The sequence below is a fragment of the Leopardus geoffroyi genome, chromosome A2 (assembly GCF_018350155.1).
Source record: "Leopardus geoffroyi isolate Oge1 chromosome A2, O.geoffroyi_Oge1_pat1.0, whole genome shotgun sequence".
Lineage (NCBI taxonomy): Eukaryota > Metazoa > Chordata > Mammalia > Carnivora > Felidae > Leopardus > Leopardus geoffroyi.
Window position 1 is genome coordinate 56647466 of NC_059331.1, and position 17476 is coordinate 56664941.

General features: G+C 54.6%; 1 protein-coding gene and 1 long non-coding RNA gene across 7 annotated transcripts in view; one reads left to right on the top strand and one right to left on the bottom strand.

Annotated features, from left to right (window-relative positions):
* IQSEC1 (IQ motif and Sec7 domain ArfGEF 1) overlaps positions 1–17476 on the top strand; it is a 470459-nt gene that overhangs the window by 325890 nt on the left and 127093 nt on the right. The window lies entirely within an intron of this gene.
* Positions 10822–11148, bottom strand: LOC123606042. Its single transcript, XR_006716059.1, has 2 exons — positions 11052–11148; positions 10822–10921 (listed from the first exon to the last, which is right to left on the bottom strand). It is a non-coding gene; the product is annotated as an uncharacterized LOC123606042 (long non-coding RNA).

Consider the following 17476-nt stretch of genomic DNA (forward strand, 5'->3'; position numbering starts at 1 on the left):
CCTGGCTGGCCTCGGCCCCTCAGCCCAGCCCAGCAGCTCTTCTCCCTCCCTCCCTCACTAGCTACAGGAGTTCCCCTCCCGGCAGCCAATGAGCAGCTGTCATCGAGGTTCCATTTTAGATTTTATCAATGTGTCCCTGTCGCCCGGGCAACCGCTCCTGGCGGCCCTGTCAGTCTTTCTCCGCCTGCCTTTCAGAGCCAAGCTGCTCCCACCCACACCATGTGGCTATGTGGTGAGTTCTCGCTCACTCGGGCCGGACCAGGATTCCACCAAACGTAATTGATCTGGGTGTCAAGGTCAGCGTTTGTCTGTCATTTCGCCCCCTCCTTGCCTCACGCCCGGGTCTTTGGGGCCTGAGCCACTCTGGGCCAAGCAGGCGGGTGGCCGACTGCCCGGCCAGGTGCAGGCACGGCCGCCAAGTGTCCGGGGCCTGGCTGGAAGAAGGGGCTTGGGGAACGGCCATCAGGAGCCCCCAGCATCCAGGCCCCCCAGGATGACAGTCCAGGGGCCCCTGCAGCTGGGCACAGCCAGGGCTGCCTCGGCGTACCCTGGGGACCCGCAGAGGAGCCCCAAGAAGAACCAGCTGCCAGAGACAGCAGCAGTCTAAGACTGGCCGGGTGAGCCGCACCAACGAGTTGCTAGGCTTTTGTGCGCGCTGCTCTTTGTATTGGAGGCGTGTGCTCTAGGAGCGGGCTGGGCAGGGCCGGGCCATGTGAGTGGGGGCTGCGGTGGGACCAGGGTGGGCCTGCGTGGCCAGTCCCCCAACCATCCCCAAACCCTCTCCAACCCCGGTGGAGGAGCCACAGTGGTCCGGCTGGAGACTGAAAGGTGAAAATGCTCAAGTTCAAGGCCTTTTGCCTGGATTACTGGCAGTTCCTGTGCCTGCAGCCGCTGCATGGAGTCTATAAAAGGTATGTGGACGGTCTGGGGAGGACCTCTGCCATAGGGCAGGGGGCTGTGAGGTAAAGTCCCCCGCACACCCTGGCCTGCCCACTGGAGGGCCTTCCCAGGTCAGCCCAGGGTCCTTGCCACTGGCCAGGAACGGCGGCGGCCTGTGCTGTGGGTCACTTTGCAACTTGGCGTGATTGTCCCCTCCTCTCCCTCCGGCCCTGAAACCGGTAGGCTTTCTGCAAGGAAGTGGTTACCCCAGAGTGTTCTGTAGTCAAATGCTGCTTTCATTGTTTCTTGCTGTTGGGGTCCTCCCTGGAGTGGACTTGATCCTGGGCAGGTGTGACCCCACAGGAGGGCAGCCTGGCCCTGCCAGGGTACATTCCCTCCAGCCTAATGGGTGGCTCATCTGATTAACAGGCATGACTACCTGGGTACCAAGCAGGAATTTGAGAACTGTTTGGGGAGGCTGAATGGGGGATCCCTGGTCTGGAGGTCAGGAGACCAGACTTCAAGTCCCTTCCCTTGCTGTGTGACTTTGGGAAGGCTGCTTTCCCTTGCTGAGCCCCGGTTTCCCCATCTTTAGGTATTTGGAACTGATAACAGCGGCATTTGGGGACTGCTCCCTGAAATGATGCAGGCTGCCAACACCATGCGTTCAAATGTTAACAAACCTGACAATATGGTCTGCACGTGTGTTCTGTCCGCTCGCACCCCTTGGCCGAGAAACGCCGGTGCCTAGGCCAGCAGGAGGGGCATCGTGGAGCCATCCCCGTGGTCGCCTTGAAAGATCTGGGAGGAGGGAATCAGAATACCAGCTATTCTGAGGGAATTAGTTTTTCCTGATTTCACACTCTGTGAATTCCATGGGCATTAGCATGCGAGCAGTTCTGGGAAAGTGTGGGAGCTTTTCTTTTCTCTTCCAGGGGCTTTCTGCAAAGGGGGCGGGCACTGAGGGTCTCACGGCAGCCTCAGAAAGGAAGTCCCTACTCTTGGGCGGGTGCCAGCGACAGAGGCCTGTCCTGCATCTGATTAGCACGGCCACATCTGAGCGGAAGGCCACACCAGGTGGGATGTGCACGCTGTGCAGGTGGATGAGTCTTCACCCCCCACTTTGGGGAGTTTGTTGTTAGAGCCTTGGGGCTCCTGGCGTATTCTGGCTGTTGGTTATTGGCTGCTGAGGGCAGGGCACTTTACCTGATCGTTAAACCCTCACCCCTTCTGCAAAAGAGGCATTAAGCCCCCGCTTTGAGCAGGTGAGCCGAGGGAGAATGAAGGGCAGGTAGCCAAGTCAGCGGGGCCACAGTATTTGGAACTAAGGTCTCTCTTGTCCCAAGACGATCTCTCCGGAGTGCTCACGGCTTGAGGCCTTGCAGCACACCGGGGTCTTGGAGTGAGAGGGATGACTGAGGCACAGCCCCGGCCCACAGGGGCTCAGCTGGACGAGGCAGGAGTTGTCATGGACAGAGGACCAGGGTGTGGGGGCTCCACAGAGGAGGTGACAGCTGAGCGGGCAGAGAAGTGTCTGGAGAAGCTGGCAGGGCCGAGAAGGAGAAGGTTGGTGTTGTAGGCAGAGGGAAAAGCACGTGGAAAAAAACCCAGAACTTTTCAAAGGGCAGATGTCTTCAGGGGGCAGCAAAAGACCATGGAGCTAGGAGAGGGTATCTAGGATTGGAGTCCGGGACCAGGGGGTGGGCTCTGTGCTGCACACAGTGAGGACCCCATGACGAGTGTAGGGAAGGAGTGACACATTGAGAGTCACCTCTGGGGGTCGCATGCTCTTTGTGAGGGGCATGGCTCAGCCTCCAGGGGGAGCTGGTGGGAGACCTCTTGGCCCCTGCCCGCCGTGGGAGGAATAGATATAGAGTTGGGGCTCTTTTCCCAAGCCCCTACTGCAGCCCAGAGACAATTGGGACATGGGCCTCAAGGAGGTCCCAGCCTCCAAGGGGGAAACAGACCCACTAAACAAGCCATGAAAATTAAGGATGGGAGATCGAGGTGGCACAAAGATACTAGGAGCATGAGGGAGGGTATCTGGGAGAAATCAAGGAAGGCTTCCTGCAGGAGGTGGCATCTGAGCTGATCGTAGAAGTGGGATTTTTCCAGACAGGGAAGGGCAGAGAGCACAGTTTAAACATAAGGAGGTAGGACCGAGCCTGGCATGGTTCAGAAATGGCCAAAAGAGAGGCTGAAGGGTAGGATACATATAAGGGAATGAGCCTAAAAAGGAAGGCAGAGTAGGTGACCATAATACTGAGACTCACTGAGCACCTGCTACATGTGAGGCCTGGTTCTAAGCCCCGACTCTGCAGCAACCCAATGAAGAGGGGGACACGATTATCCCATTTTCCCGCTGAGGGAAACTGAGGCACAGGAAGGCGAAGTAGTTTGCCCAGAGTCACACGACCTGTCAGTGGGACCATCAGGATTTCACCAGGCAGCCCAGCTGTGGAGGCCACCCACTGCCAGCTGAGGAGTCCCAACTATGCACCCCAGCAAATGAGAAGCTCAGGGCCGGGTCAGTCTTCTTTCTATCAGTGACCATAAATAAAGGTGACACGTCAGTCAGGTAGATACGAACTTGGCTTTATGGTCCGGCCTCATCCCAGCAGAGGGCTCAGAGAGTCCCTTTCCCTGCAAGCCTGCCCCTGTGCAAGATGGGACGCGTGCCAGCCCACCTCTCACTGCCCCTGAAGGGGCTGACAGGTCAACTCCAGGAAAACGCTTACCACGCCGCGCTTAGTAGGGGCGTGGGAAATGGGGGCTGTCCTTGCCCCAGGAAGGCTTTGCAAATGGAACCACTTGGCTTTTTTCCTGATGCCATATTCCGTTGTTTAAAACAGCAACCCAAAACTTAAGAGTATGAAAAGGATGTTTTGCAGACAATGCATAATTAACCACTTCTAAACACAGGGTGTGCCAGGCTCCCTTGAAGCTGTTAATTATTCTTCATTAGGGATCTTAAATTAATGTAAAATAATCCTGGAGCTCTGCCAGAGGCTGGGGCTGGGGGAGGGGCGGAGCTGCGTATTTCAACCAGAGAATGAAAGAATGTTCCTAGGGACTTCTGCATGCCGCCTGGGTGGATGGGGACCCCGCAGACCCTTCAGCTTTGGCCAAGCGGCCATGGTGGGAGGACACAGCCCTCTCCCCAGTCACCAGAGCCCAGCAGACCTCAGGGTACTCTTTCTTATTAATGAAATAGGTGCAGAGAATATAGAGAGTAGTATACCCACCTCCTGCCTTCAGAGACAAATTGTCACCAATGTGGCCCCTGTGGACCTCCCTCAAATCCCATCCCACCCCCGCTCCCCGTGGAGCTAAATCTAAGCAGAGCAACACCCCCCCCATTTCATCTGTACATTTCCCATGCACATTCTTATAACTTTGTCCACACAAAAGGCTGTTGTACATGTTTTTAAACCCCAGATACATGATGCAATCTGCACCTCGCTTTAAAAGTTTTTTTAATTGTAGTAAAGTACACATAACTTAAAATTGACCACCTTAGCCGGGTTTTTTATTTTTTTATTTTTTTTAACGTTTATTTGTTTTTGAGACAGAGGGAGACAGAGCATGAATGGGGGAGGGTCAGAGAGAGGGAGACACAGAATCTGAAACAGGCTCCAGGCTCTGAGCTGTCAGCACAGAGCCCGACGCGGGGCTTGAACTCACAGACCGCGAGATCATGACCAGGCGCCCCCACCTTAGCCATTTTTAAGTGTCCAGTTCAGTGGCATGAAGTACATTCACATTTTGCTGCACAAACATCACCACCATCCATCTCCAGGATTCTTTTCATCTTGCAGCCCCTCCCAAAACTCTGTCCCCACTAAACACGAGCCCCCCGTTCCCTCCTCCCTCAGCCCCCGCAAACCCCATCCTACTTTCTGTCTCTGAATTTGACCACTCCGGGGCCTCATGTACGTGGTATCATACAACGTTTGTCCTTTTGTGACCGGCTTATTTCACTTAGCACAGTATCCTCGAGGTTCATCCACGTTGTAGCGCATCTCAGAATTTCTTTCCTTTTTAAGGCTGGATAATACTCCACTGTATGGATTGACCACACTTTGTCCATTCCTCAGTGGACACTTGGGTTCCTTCCACCTTTTGGCTACTGTGAGTAATAGGACTATGCACGTGGGTGTACAGATATCTCTTCAAGATGCGACTTGCTGTTTTCACTCAATGTTTATTGGTGAGATTCATCCATGCTGCTACGTATAATTCTCATTCACTCATTTTCACTGATGTGTGGTATTCCGTTGTACAAATATGCCTTGTGCAATGATCTGTTCTGCTGTTTTAAGGTATTCAGGTGGTTTCCTGTGTTTTGATGTTACAGGCAGGGCTGTGGTGAACACTCTCATGCGTAACTCCTTGCTCCCGTTTGCAGAGTTTCTGCAGGGTTTGTAACCAGGGCAGTACGTGAGTGTCTTAAGCCTCACTGAGCTTTGTGAAAGTGCTTTCCAAGGTGGTTTCACAGCGGGCATCCTCACCAGCAGTGGGTGAGAGTCCCCGTGTCTCCACCTGTTTGCCTTCACTCGGTATTAAAAGCCAAATGCTATTTTTGGTGTCAAAAGGAGAGAAGGAGACAGAGAGGAGAAGGGAAGAGCTGTGTACATGGTGTGGGACGTCCTGAAGGGGGGGTGAGACACGCATGACTGGCTGCCTCGATCTGTGTAGTCCCGGGTCCCCCATAGTAAGGAATTTTCCAGAGTAATTGTAACTCTGCATGTTCACTTGCCCCCGGACTGACTCTGTAACCTCATCTATGAGCAGAGTGTGACTGTTTGGTTACAAATGTAGCACCAGGACGGAGCACCTGGGTGGCTCGGTTAACTGTCCAACTTCAGCTCAGGTCATGATCTCACGGTGTGTGTGTTCGAGTCCCGCATCGGGCTCTGCGCTGACAGCGTGGAGCCTGCTTGGGATCTTCTGTCTCTGTCTCTGTCTCTGTCTCTGTCTCTGTCTCTCTCTCTCTGCCCCTCCCCACTCATGCGCTCTCTCTCTCTCTCTCTCTTTCACGAAAATAATAAATAAACGTTGAAAAAAATTTTCAACAACAAACAAATGTAGGACTAGTTCAGATGATACCATTTATCAACTTGTTTCCTGATGGGCAGGTTTCACTGACCACCTCTGTTGGAAATAACCAAAGGCCAGGTGTGCCAAAACCACAGCGTGAAGAAACTCACTTTGGAGAGAGCTCCCTAAGCCTTGGCCACAGTGAGTGAACTTAGCGGGCTGACAGCTTCAAGCATGCAGCCCCGGGAACTGGACCGGCAGGACTTCTGGGGCCATTCAGAGGGCACGGGGTGCCCCCACCGCACACCCAAGTCCCAGGCCTCAGCCCGTGGCTGGTGAGGTTCGGTCTGTTGAGGAGAAACTTGGCAGTGAGACCCTGGATGCTCTGTGACTTGAGGGGACAGGGCAGGCTCTGACGTCAGGCTGACCGGGAATCTGATCTGGCTGGTCCCTTTGGGAATAATTATTACTATTATTCCTTACTTTCACTGAGCATTTATAGGTGCTAAATGCTTTTCATGCCCTGTCTCCATTCGTCCTCCCAACAGCCTTATGACATAGATAACTGTTATTTTCCCCATATGTCTGATGACAAGAGGCTAAGTGCCCTACCTAAGGTGACAGAATGTGGTCAGTCCAACCCAAACGATGGACCCCATGAGGCTGCCCTGCCCCACTCACTCTCTGCGTTGTTTAAAGCCTCTTGCCTCCGTGCAACTGTTCCACTAGTTGTGGCTGCCTAGCAAATTACCCCAGAACGTAAGGACTTGAAACAGTGACTGTATTTGTCCTTCCCGTGGCTCTGTTCTTTGGGTGGGCCCTGTTCTACGCCCATCAGACGGTGTTTCTTGAAGACTGGAGGCGGGACTTCTCAGGAGCCCCGCCCACCCGCCCACTCACCCGGTCGCTCACCTGGCAGTTGCTGCTGGCTGTTGGCTGAAGCACCCTTAAGGGCCCCCTGCATGTGTCCTGGGCTCCTCACACCATGGTGGCTACGCCCCCAGAGTTAGCTTTCCTAGAGAGAGCCACGTAGGAGATGTGTCACCTTTCATGACCTCAGAAGGCATGCGGCATCACTTCCGTTGCAGTCCGTTCCCTGGGGCATCACAGAGTCCTTCCCACAGCCAAGTGGGGGTGCGACTTACGCCCCATGTCCTGACCAGGAGTTGCAAGGTCTGGCCCAGCTATGGGGCCATCCTGGGAGGTAGTGTCCGCCCCGGTGACCGTCCAAGATACTTCTGTCCTGAGCCGAAACGGGCTTAGGAAGAACACCTGGGACGCAGTTAGCGCTTGACACATCACAGATCTTCTTTTTAGTAATGAAGTAAGTTTGAAGAATGTGTCGTTATTATTCGAGAGGGGGAGTGATCACGTCAGCTGGGAAAAGCTGGGAAGGTTCTTGTGCAGCTGAGACAGGTCTTGAGGGACAAGGAGGATTTTCCCATTGCCACGGGGTGGTCAGTGCCTGCGGCAGACAGGTGTGGAAAGGATGTGAGCGAGGTGGTGCGTGAGCATTGGATCCGCTGGTCTCCGGTGGCGAGCCACAGAAATCGCCCGTGGCCAACCCGTGGGAGCGAAAGGGAACCTCGGTGCCACTCCCGGGGGGTTGAGAGGATCAGAGGAAGCTGGGGGAGTGGGCTGGGCCCCCGAGCAGGACCGCTGTGCCCCCTGGAGAGCCGCCCAGCTGTGAAGAAGGCTGCCTGCATCCATGGAGCCCACAGCCATGTGTCTCCACTCAGGAAGTAAAGTCTGGGGCACGAGTCTGACGGGTCCAGCGCGGGCCATTTCCTGCCCCTCGCTGTGCTGAGGCTGGGGGGAGTATCTGTAGGAAGGAGCCTCCAGGGACCCCTTGGCCCCCACCCCCACCAGCACTACACTCTGCGTGGGAGAGGCCGGGCCCTGGGCTATACGGGAGGGCTGTTAGGAAGGAGTCGTGGGGTGCGAAATGGCCCGTGTTCCCCGTGAGCGTGGCCTCCCCATTCAGGCACTGCTGGACCCGAGCGAGGCATGGTGACGTATACACCAGAGGCTCGGTGTCACCAAATTGTCAGGGGCCTGGAGAAGCTGGGCTTCAGCGGAATAGTCAGGGAAGGCTTGAGGATCTGGGAACCAGAGCTGAACCTAGCTCAAGTTCAGAGAGACTGGGATGAGGCCGCCTGCCTCCATCCACCTGTCCTCAGCAGGTGCATCTAGAGGGCGCTGGAAGCAGGCTTCAGGGCTCCAGTCTTTCATGCTTGAGGTCTCCTGGCAGCCTTGTGTCTTAGCAAGATCCCTCTGGTGGCCAGAGGGCGGGGGAGAAAATACTGGCTCTCCCCAACAACCACTTTTGTCTCGGCAATTGCTGGACTTTGCACGTGAGATTATCCAGACTGAGTGATTGTCTGCACCTCAGCCCTGTCTTGGCAGCCATTGGATGGATGGGTCAGCCTGCCTGGGGAAGGGCATGCCAACGTGAGGGGCCCCAGATGCCCAGGCAACTCACAGGAGGAAAGAGCTGGGCCCCAAAGCTTATAAACTGGGTCCCTTCTCCGGTCAGGGCCTGTTATGGAGTCAGTTGTGCCCCCCACCCCGAGTTTATATGTTGAAGTCCTAACCCCAGTAACTCAGAATGGGACTGCATTGGAGATACAGTCTTTAAAAGGGCCACTAAGTTAAAATGAAATCATTAAGATGGCCTTCATCCAATGTTGTGTCCTTTTAAGAAGATATTAGGGCAGGGGTGCCTGGCTGGCTCATTTGGAGGAGGGTGCAACTCTTAATCTCAGGGTAGTGAGTTTGAGCCCCATGTGTAGAGATTACTTAAATAAACAAAACTTAAAAAAAAAAAGAAGGGGTGCCTGGGTGGCTCGGTTGGTTGAGCATCCGTCTTCAGCTCCAGTCATGACTTCACAGTTCATGGGTTTGAGCCCCCATCGGGTTCTGTGCTGACAGCTCAGAGCCTGGAGCCTGCTTGGGATTCTGTGTCTCCCTCTCGCTCTGCCCCTCCCCTGCTCATACTCGCTCTCTCTCTCTCTCAAAAATAAACATTAAAAAGAAATAGATTAGGGCACAGACATACACAGAGGGAAGACCATGTCTGATGATTAACTTTGTGTGTCACCTTGACAGGGTGAGGGGTGTCCACATCTTTGGCTAAACATCCTTCTGAATGTATCTGTGACAGTGTTTCTGGATGAGATGAACATTTGAATCAATAGACTGAGCAAAGCAGATTGCCCTCCCCAGCGTGGGTGGGCCTCGTCCAATCAGTTGAAGGCCTGAGTAGAGCACAAACTCCCCCTGCCTGCCTGCCCTTGAGCCCTGGCTCTAGACTCCCGCCAACACCTCGGCTCTTCCTGGGTCCCGAGCCTCCCAGCATTTGGACTGAAACTCACCATCAGCATTCTGGGTCTCCAGCTTGCCAGCTGCCGACCTCGGGACTTGCCGGCCTTCCTAATCGTTTATGATAAATAAATGTGTGCGTGTATGTGTGCGTGTACACAGACATGTACATCCCGTTGGTTCTCTTCCTCTGGACGACCCTGAATGATTCACAGCGTGAGGACACAGGGAGAAGAGGCCATCTATCCACCAAGGAGAGAGGCCTTGGAGGAGACCAACCCAACCCTGTGGACACCTAGATCTCAGACCTCTAGCCTCCAGAACAGCAAAAAAAAAAAAAAAAAAAAAAAAAAAAAAATCATTTCTGTTGTTTAAGCTCTCTAGTCCGTGATACTTTGTTATAGCGAACCTCTCTGTTTCCATCTGTGAAGTGGGCCCAAGGGCCCCTCCCCAGGCTTACCATGAGACTGTCACGCACAATGGGGTGAGGCCAGTGAGGCCCTCCCCGCGGGCACAGGGTGGAAGCAGGCACCAGACAACCCTCAGCAATCAAGCAAATCAAATGTCCAAATCGTACCCAAAGACAGGCTGCTGTTTGATTTACGGTGCTGCATCACTGGGCCACGGGAATGGTCATTTCTACAGGGGCTGCAGCCCTGTGTACCCTGCAGGCCAGGTTTGTGAGGGTTGGCAGTGATGTGCAAATAGACAGAGAACCCTGAGGCTGTGTATATGTTCTTTTATTATTATTATTATTATTATTATTATTATTATTATTATTTTAAAGCCTTATCAACCTTTTCACTTTGTTCAAGATACAGCATGTTCTTTGGGTAAGTGTATGTAGGGGTGCACATTTTTCCCTTCACAGGGGGCTCTGATGTGGCTCTGCCCTGTGCTGTAGCTGTCCCTGAGCCAGCTATCCACATGCTGCTTTGTCCACTTTAAAGGGTCAGGCAGGGTGTTCTCCTCGGAAGGCCATCCCGAGACTGCGTTTCCCTCTGGGTATGTGTAAAGGAGGCTTAAGAATGAGGGATTGGAGGGGCGCCTGGGTGGCTCAGTCAGTTGAGTGTCTGACTTTAGCTCAAGTCATGATCTCACAGTTCATGGGTTCCAACCCCACATTGGGATCACTGCTGCCAGCGTGGAGCCTGCTCCGGATCCTCTGTCCCCCTCTCTCTCTGCCCCTGTCCTGCTCATGCTCTCCCTTTCAAAAATAAATAAACATTAAAAAAAAAAAAAAAGAATTAGGGATTGTTTCTCCATAGAGGACATCGTTAGGTCAGTTGGCAACTCTGAATAAGATTCGAGGATTAGATAATAGTATTGAATCAACGTTGATGTCCTGACTTTGAAAACCGTACTGTGATTGGGTCAGAGAACATCCTTGTTTTAGGGCAGACACTCTGGAGTAGCGGGGGCTTGAGGTGGGCAACTTACTCTCAAAGAATTCTGGAAAAAAAAAAGTACGTGCGTGTGAGTGGGTGTGGGTGTGCTTGTACGTGTGGAAGTGTGGGGCAGGGGGCGGGGAGAAAGACAATATGATAAAGCAAATTGGGTACAGTGTGAACGTGTGGGGAATCTGGGTGAAGGATACAAAGGGTTCTTTGTACTCTTCCCCCAACTTTCCTGTAAGGCTGAAATTAACTCAAGATACTTTTAAAACTAGTGTCAGGGGTGACTGGGAGCTAGTTCACTGCTCACACTCTCCTTCTGCAGCCTCCTGACCCCAGATTTCTCCTCTGCCTCCTTCCTAGACCTTCAGGTCTCAGCTGGAACGCCACCTCCTCGGAGAGGGCCTCCCTGATCACCTTGTCTGGCACAGCACCACCCTGTCCTACTTGTCATCTTTCACGTCCGCCAGTTTTGTTTGATCGCCCTCACCAGCATCAGAAATTATCGTACCATTTGCCTAACGGTTGTCTCTTCTGCCCCCTCCCTCCAAATGTCAGCTCTATGGAACTCTGTCTTGTCCCTGCCCCGCGCCCCCCTCTATCCTCTGTGCCTGGCACACAGTAGAGCTGCAGGTCAAAAAACCCTGAGTCTTGTCCTTCCTGGTTTCCCCCTCAGACTTGCCAAGTGACCTTGGGCAGTGTCCCACCCGACTCTGGCCTTCCATTTCTTCATCTTGACCCCAGCTCTAAAGCTTTTGGACTGTGTGATGCAGAAAGCCGCAGGCTGCTGCACCGTCTCAGTGTCCCCCAGCTGAGATCCTCTCTGCTGCCGGGATTGCCGGGCCCCTCACTGCTCCGTCCCCTAAGGAGGAAAGAGCAGAAGAAAATGTGTTTCGTGCACCTGACCTGTCAGGACACTGTCCCCAGACAGTGGGCCCACAAGGAGAGTGGGTTCACTTCTCTCTCCTGGCTTCTTCAGAACAAAGACGGGGCAGATTTTAAGCCCAGCGCCTTCGGCAGGAAACAGTATCTGCCTGAAATTGAATAACATTGTCTTGTTTTCATGGTAACCTCTACTTCAGCAAGTGATATGAGTTTTCCATTTGGGGGAGTGATATAAAGTTTCCTTTTAAAATAAATGTATTCAGTAGTGAAAGCCAGTTAGTTTGGTTTTTTCATGCATTGTTTTTAAACTTTTTTTTTAACGTTTGTTTATTTTTGAGAGAGGCAGACAGAATGTGAGTGGGTTAGGGGCAGAGAGAGAGGGAGACACAGACTCCAAAGCAGGCTTCAGGCTCTGAGCTGTCAGCACAGAGCCCGACACCGGGCTCGAACCCACAGACCACGAGATCATGACCTGAGCATAATTCATTCATGCATTAAATGAACTATCAGCATGTCCACAGAGAGAGTCTGCAGCATAAGGGTGGGGTGACAGTGGAGCTGGGAACTGCCTGTGAATAGAGGAAGGAAACGGAGGGGACTCAGACCGGGGGCTGACCCGGACAGGGTAGGGCTGCGGTATTGGGAACAGCCCTAAGGCAGCTGATGAAAAAGGAGGCAGGGAGGCCACTGAGGTGGGGTCCTGGCCCAGGGTGGTGCAGTCCTCATCAGTTCTCTTTGAAGGAGCTTCGTGTGTGGGCACAGTCAGTCAAGGGGAGATTTCCTATTTGGAGTTTCTTGACCTGCATGCCAAGATCCAGGAAGCTAGGAGCCAGGGGCCACAGATGTTAGGCCTTTCAGCACATGATGGGCATCCAAGGGAACAGCTTTTCTCCTTTGCCCGAGGAGGAGCTAGGGGCTGGGCTCAGCCAGCAGCAAGTGGGCTTTAGGTTAGGCATAGAGGAGGACTTCCATACCGGAGGAGGAAAGTTTTGTTGCCTGGTGGCTATAATGTGTGTTTTGGAGCAAAAGTGCTTGGGCCCAAATCCTTGCTCTGCCATTTCCTATTTGTGTAACCCCGGGCATGCTGGTCAGCCTCTCGGTGCCTTAGTTTCTCCACTCTATAGACGAGGTAATAACGGACCTACCTCAAGGAGGGGCTTAAGGATTCAGTGAGGTAATCACATGTAGGGCACTGGCTACAGTAAGCACTCGATAACTGCCAGTGTTATTGTTATTAGATGACAGTGAGATGTCTCTCCCTGGAGGTTTTGGTGGTTGTCACACCCAGCGACTTGAGAGACCAGAAGCTCCAGAGAGCATTGCTTTCCGTTCATGACCCTTCGTGAACTTCTCAAAGCACGATCACACAGCATCGGCTCCTTGGATGCACTTGCTATTCACGAAACGCCCCCGAGGCAGGTTTTGTTCTGTCCCTGTTTTGCAGATGAAGACACTGTGGCATTGGGGGCTGGGCGGGTATCAGGAATGGTTTATAAAGACCCCCCCCCGGCCAGTGCAACTCAGTGGTGTGGAGAGGATACAGGTCTTAGTCAGGACCCCTGTTCAGAATCCCAGATCTTCTGCTCCCCGGCTGTGTGATCTTAAGTAAGTCACTTAACCCCTCCGTGACTCCGTTTCTCCATCTCCAACATTAGGGAATGGGAGTTGGACCTCCATCGTTTCAACTGTCTGATTTCCCTACGTGGCAGATCAGGGCACCAACCCTGAAGGCCCCGGTACTATCTGCCTTCGCCAGGGCCCGGAGAGAACGGAGTCAGAAGTCCCAGAAGAGAGAAGCCAGGAGGACTGGCTGTCGGTGTGACTGATGGCTGATGTCAGACCCTGCCCCTTGGGGCTCCACCTGTCCCACAGCCAGGCTGCCTGCAGCGGTATCCAGTCCTAGCCCTGAGGTCTGGCTCTGCCCAGATCCCAGCGGGCATCCACCATACCAGGCACGTCCCTGGAACAGTCTCCCCCCACCCACCCCGACACTTAGGAGCTTCCCAGGGTCCTGGCTTTCCCTCCACTGACAAAACTCGATAAGCTCGTGGTGCCGTCTTTGTACTTCCTGCCCCCACCCAGTCTCAGGGGCAGGTGACAGACACACAGAGGCTGGATGGTGAGCAGGTCCTGGCCCCAGACCTCACCCTAGGCAGGCTGCGTCCTTTCTCTGGGCCTCAGTTTCCTCACTTACATTGTTACAAAATAAAAAGGCAGACAGATCAACTGAAAGAGCTCTCCCTTCATTCAGCACATCCTCTTTTATTAACTCCTTCTCGGGGCCAAATTGTCTGCCAGGGCCTGAGACACTGATGAGCAAATCCCATGTCCACCCTCGGGTCACTCCCAGTCTGGCTTTTTCCCTGGCGTCAGGGCTGTGAGGAGCCACAGGCATCTCTGGAGCTGGACCAGTCATGGCAGCTTCTGGTAGGACATGGCAGCTCAGAGAGCCTTGGCGGATGAGAAGGGACTCTTGAGAGTTCAAGAGGCAGTGACCCACGAGCCAGACACCCACAAATGGACTTTATTTGGCCTGCATGGAATTAGCCCTAACAGGGCATTTTAAGTTTGACTTTATTGCAGACGTGTAAAAACCGAGAGCTTTCAGGGAAAAATCTGGATTTCTGACTTCTGAGAGAACAGAGCCCTCATTCCTACAGAGCAACAGTTGTCTGTTTAGACTGCGTGGTTCCCACCCCTCCGTCCCACCTGACCATCCTCCCCACCTCTTCCCACAAGCCGTCCCCATGTCCCCATCGCCGTCCGTGGAACCTCAGATAGCCCAGTTGCTCAGGCCAGAAACCCAGGCATCATCTCTGGCTGGACTTCCTGTCTCACCCCTTATTGTATCCATCAGCAATCCCTACTGGCTCTCTGCTTTGAGAACGTTTCAGTTACTTGTCCCCACCATCTGGGCCACCCCCCGGGTCCAGGCACCAGCTGCTCCCTGATCCTTGCTTCTGTCATTGCCCCCCAGAGTCTCCCATCTGCACCACAAGCCAAGTGAGACCCTGTGCAACCAGTCGGGGACCTTGGACACAATGTGCCTCATGCTCCCCAAGATGGGTGGGGCAAAGCTCTTTCTCTGGCTTCTTCCTCAACACCTGACCAGAGTCGGTGGCCTGCTCTGCCTGCACCCTCAGCCATTAGTGGCCTCCTGGGCCTGAGACAAGGTGGCAGGAGTCAGGTTGGCCAGATGCCCAGGGGCTTGGGAGCCCAGCAATGATCACCCGTGAGCCAAGGCTCTTAACCACCTCGGGCCTCCATTTTCCCATCTGAAAAATAGGGGCATCCCTGTGCATCCTCTTCGTAAGACAAACACCGCTTAAGAGGCAGGAAGGTTAAGGGTTTCAACATTCAGCCAACTTGGCACGCGTCGAGTGCCTGCCTCACGCCTGGCCCTGCTCTGGGCACCACGGGAAGTCTCTCAATATACATGATGGGTGATTCATTTTGCTTTCAGCTTGAGGCAGGAGAAAGAGCTCTGGCTTCGGAGTTGGATGGGCGGAGCTGGGCTTAGAGGTTACTCTGGACAAGGCATCTGAACCTCGGTGTGTTAATTTGTAAAAGAGGCAGATGATAATGAGTGCCATTACTCAGGGTGTGGGGAGGTGTGCAAAGAGCTAAGCTCTGTGGGTATTTGCCCCACCTCCCACGGGCTCCCAGAGCAGGGAGGGAAAGGGAGGCAGACACAGGCGATGTCCATGCAAGGTAAAGACTGGCTGTAGCCCAGGCTCAGGGACTGGAGAGGATGTGGGGCGGAAGAGGCGGGAGCCCCCCGGAAGGCTTATTGGGTTCATTTATGTGCTTCATGCTGGTTGTTCCTCCCACACCAGACATCAGCCCTGCTTGGCTTCACGGTCTTCCTCGCCGGGTCCTCGAGTGGCATCCCACACAATGAGGCAGTCAAGACGTGTTGACTGGATGAAGGAACACCTAGAGGTGATGGCCTTGGAAGGGCCACCTTCCAACGTATATGGAGGGTTCACCAGAAGTGTGTGCATGCAATGGCGGCCACAGTGGGGCCGCGTGCAGTGGTGGGGAGGCCTTACAACCCAGGCCCTGAGGGTGGGGAGAGAGAGTAGTTACGTGCAGCAGGGGAAAGAGAGAGAGAGAGAGAGAGAGCTGTGTGGAAAGGGCCACCTGCCAGGCACTGTGGCCGCAGAGGGGCAGTGAGTGCCCTGACCACACCCCCGCTCCTCTGCCTCTTGCCCTCCTGCCAGGGTCTCCCACTGGCCACAGCCAACAGGTAACAGAGGGCATGGGAGCCTGGTGATTCAATCCATGGGCCCAGAGCAAAGTAGACAGTCCCATCTGCAGGGCATTTGGAGCAGAGCGGGCCCAGGTATGCAGAGTTCCTGTCCAGAGTGGGTAGGCTTGGAGCCAGGAGGGCTGGAGTGTGGCTGGACCACTTGTGGGGATCAGCAAGCTCCATGTGGGTGGCAGATGGCAAGGGGTCTTGCCTGCCCAGCTGTGGTTTGGCCAGGAGGAGGCCACGGCCAGCGGCAGGGAGGATGTCGGGTGTTAGAAGGAACCTGATGATGGACAGTGGGAGGCGGGCCGAAGGCAGGCAGAGCACTGGGGAGGCTGCACGGAGATCCAGAGAGCGGGGAGGGGGCCGACGTCTGGCCTCATAAACCCCACCATCATATCAAGCCCGGTGCTCGGGAGTGGGGCACAGTGTGACCGTTTCGTGGAAGAGACAGGCAGATAGGGAGCGATAGCCTGCCTTTTGAGTCAGAGGCAGAATCTGGGGGGCTTTAGAGCCCTGAGCCCACAGGCCCTGCTCACAGATAAGTAGAAGGGGCAAACCCAGCTGGGGCTGGAGGCTAGACCCTCCCTTGGCCTGCAGAGGAGGGGTGCACCCCACCCCCCAGCCCCCATCTCCCTGAACAGTGTCTCCACCCACTGCCCTCCCCACTGGTGCGGTTGGGTCCCTCCAGTGAGCACAGGCCCTGAACCGTGTCCTGCCCTCACAGGCCAAGTTCACCATGGCATCGGCATCTCCCAGGGAACAAATGTATCCTTTTCTTTGCCTGGGCAGCAGTGACTTCATCCCCAGTGGGCCGTGTGAGTCACTGCACCGAGGGTGGAGGGCTGGCCAGCTCTCCGCAGAGCCGGGCTTTGGCCGTGTGGCTGGGGAGAGGGAGTAGCTGAGGGTGTGAACGTTTCCATGCAGACCTACCTCACTTCTCACTCTTCCTGCTGTGGCCCCCTGGGTCCCACCGGGGAGGGAAGGGCAACATCACCAGGCACCTAACACAAGCCCAGCAGTGCCAGGGGCTTTTGAAATGACCATTGATAGGAAGATGCCCCTGAGAGGCTGAGTCTCACACCCAGGGCCACACAGTCCTTTTTTTCCTCCCCACAGCCTGGAGGGTAGGGATGCTTATTCCCACTTGGCAGAGGAACACTGAGATTCAGAGCGATGAGATGACTGGTGTTAGGGACGAGGGAGTCAGAGGTGAATAAGGAGCCCGCCCCCGTTCTCGGGGACAGGCCACCCTCAGTGATGAGGACAGACGGAGTGTATGGTAAGAGCACGTTCAGGAAACCTCAAAGCACTTGGAGCCTCGCGTTCCTCACCTGTAAAATGGGGAGAATGACAGCCACCCCTCAGGGCTGTTGAGAGGACATGTTAAGAGCGACCATCACGAAGGGAGGCAGCACACCCCCAGGCCACCCCCGCTGCCACCCCACTGTTTGACAACGACTGCACCATCAGCACCCTGCGAAGTCAGGGACCAGGTTGACTGCCAAGGTGTGGAGACTGCCCATGCCTTCTGAAAGCAGATCCGCAAGGGAGTGTGGGAGATGGCTCAGGGCTTGGCCCCTGCTGGGTGGCCGCGCCCTCAGCGCTTCCCTGAAGCTGTCCTAACCCTCCATCGGCTCCCCCCTCCCTCCCCATCAAGCCGAGGCAGCAGTCTTCCGAGAAGCAGGCAATGCCCTGGCAGCTG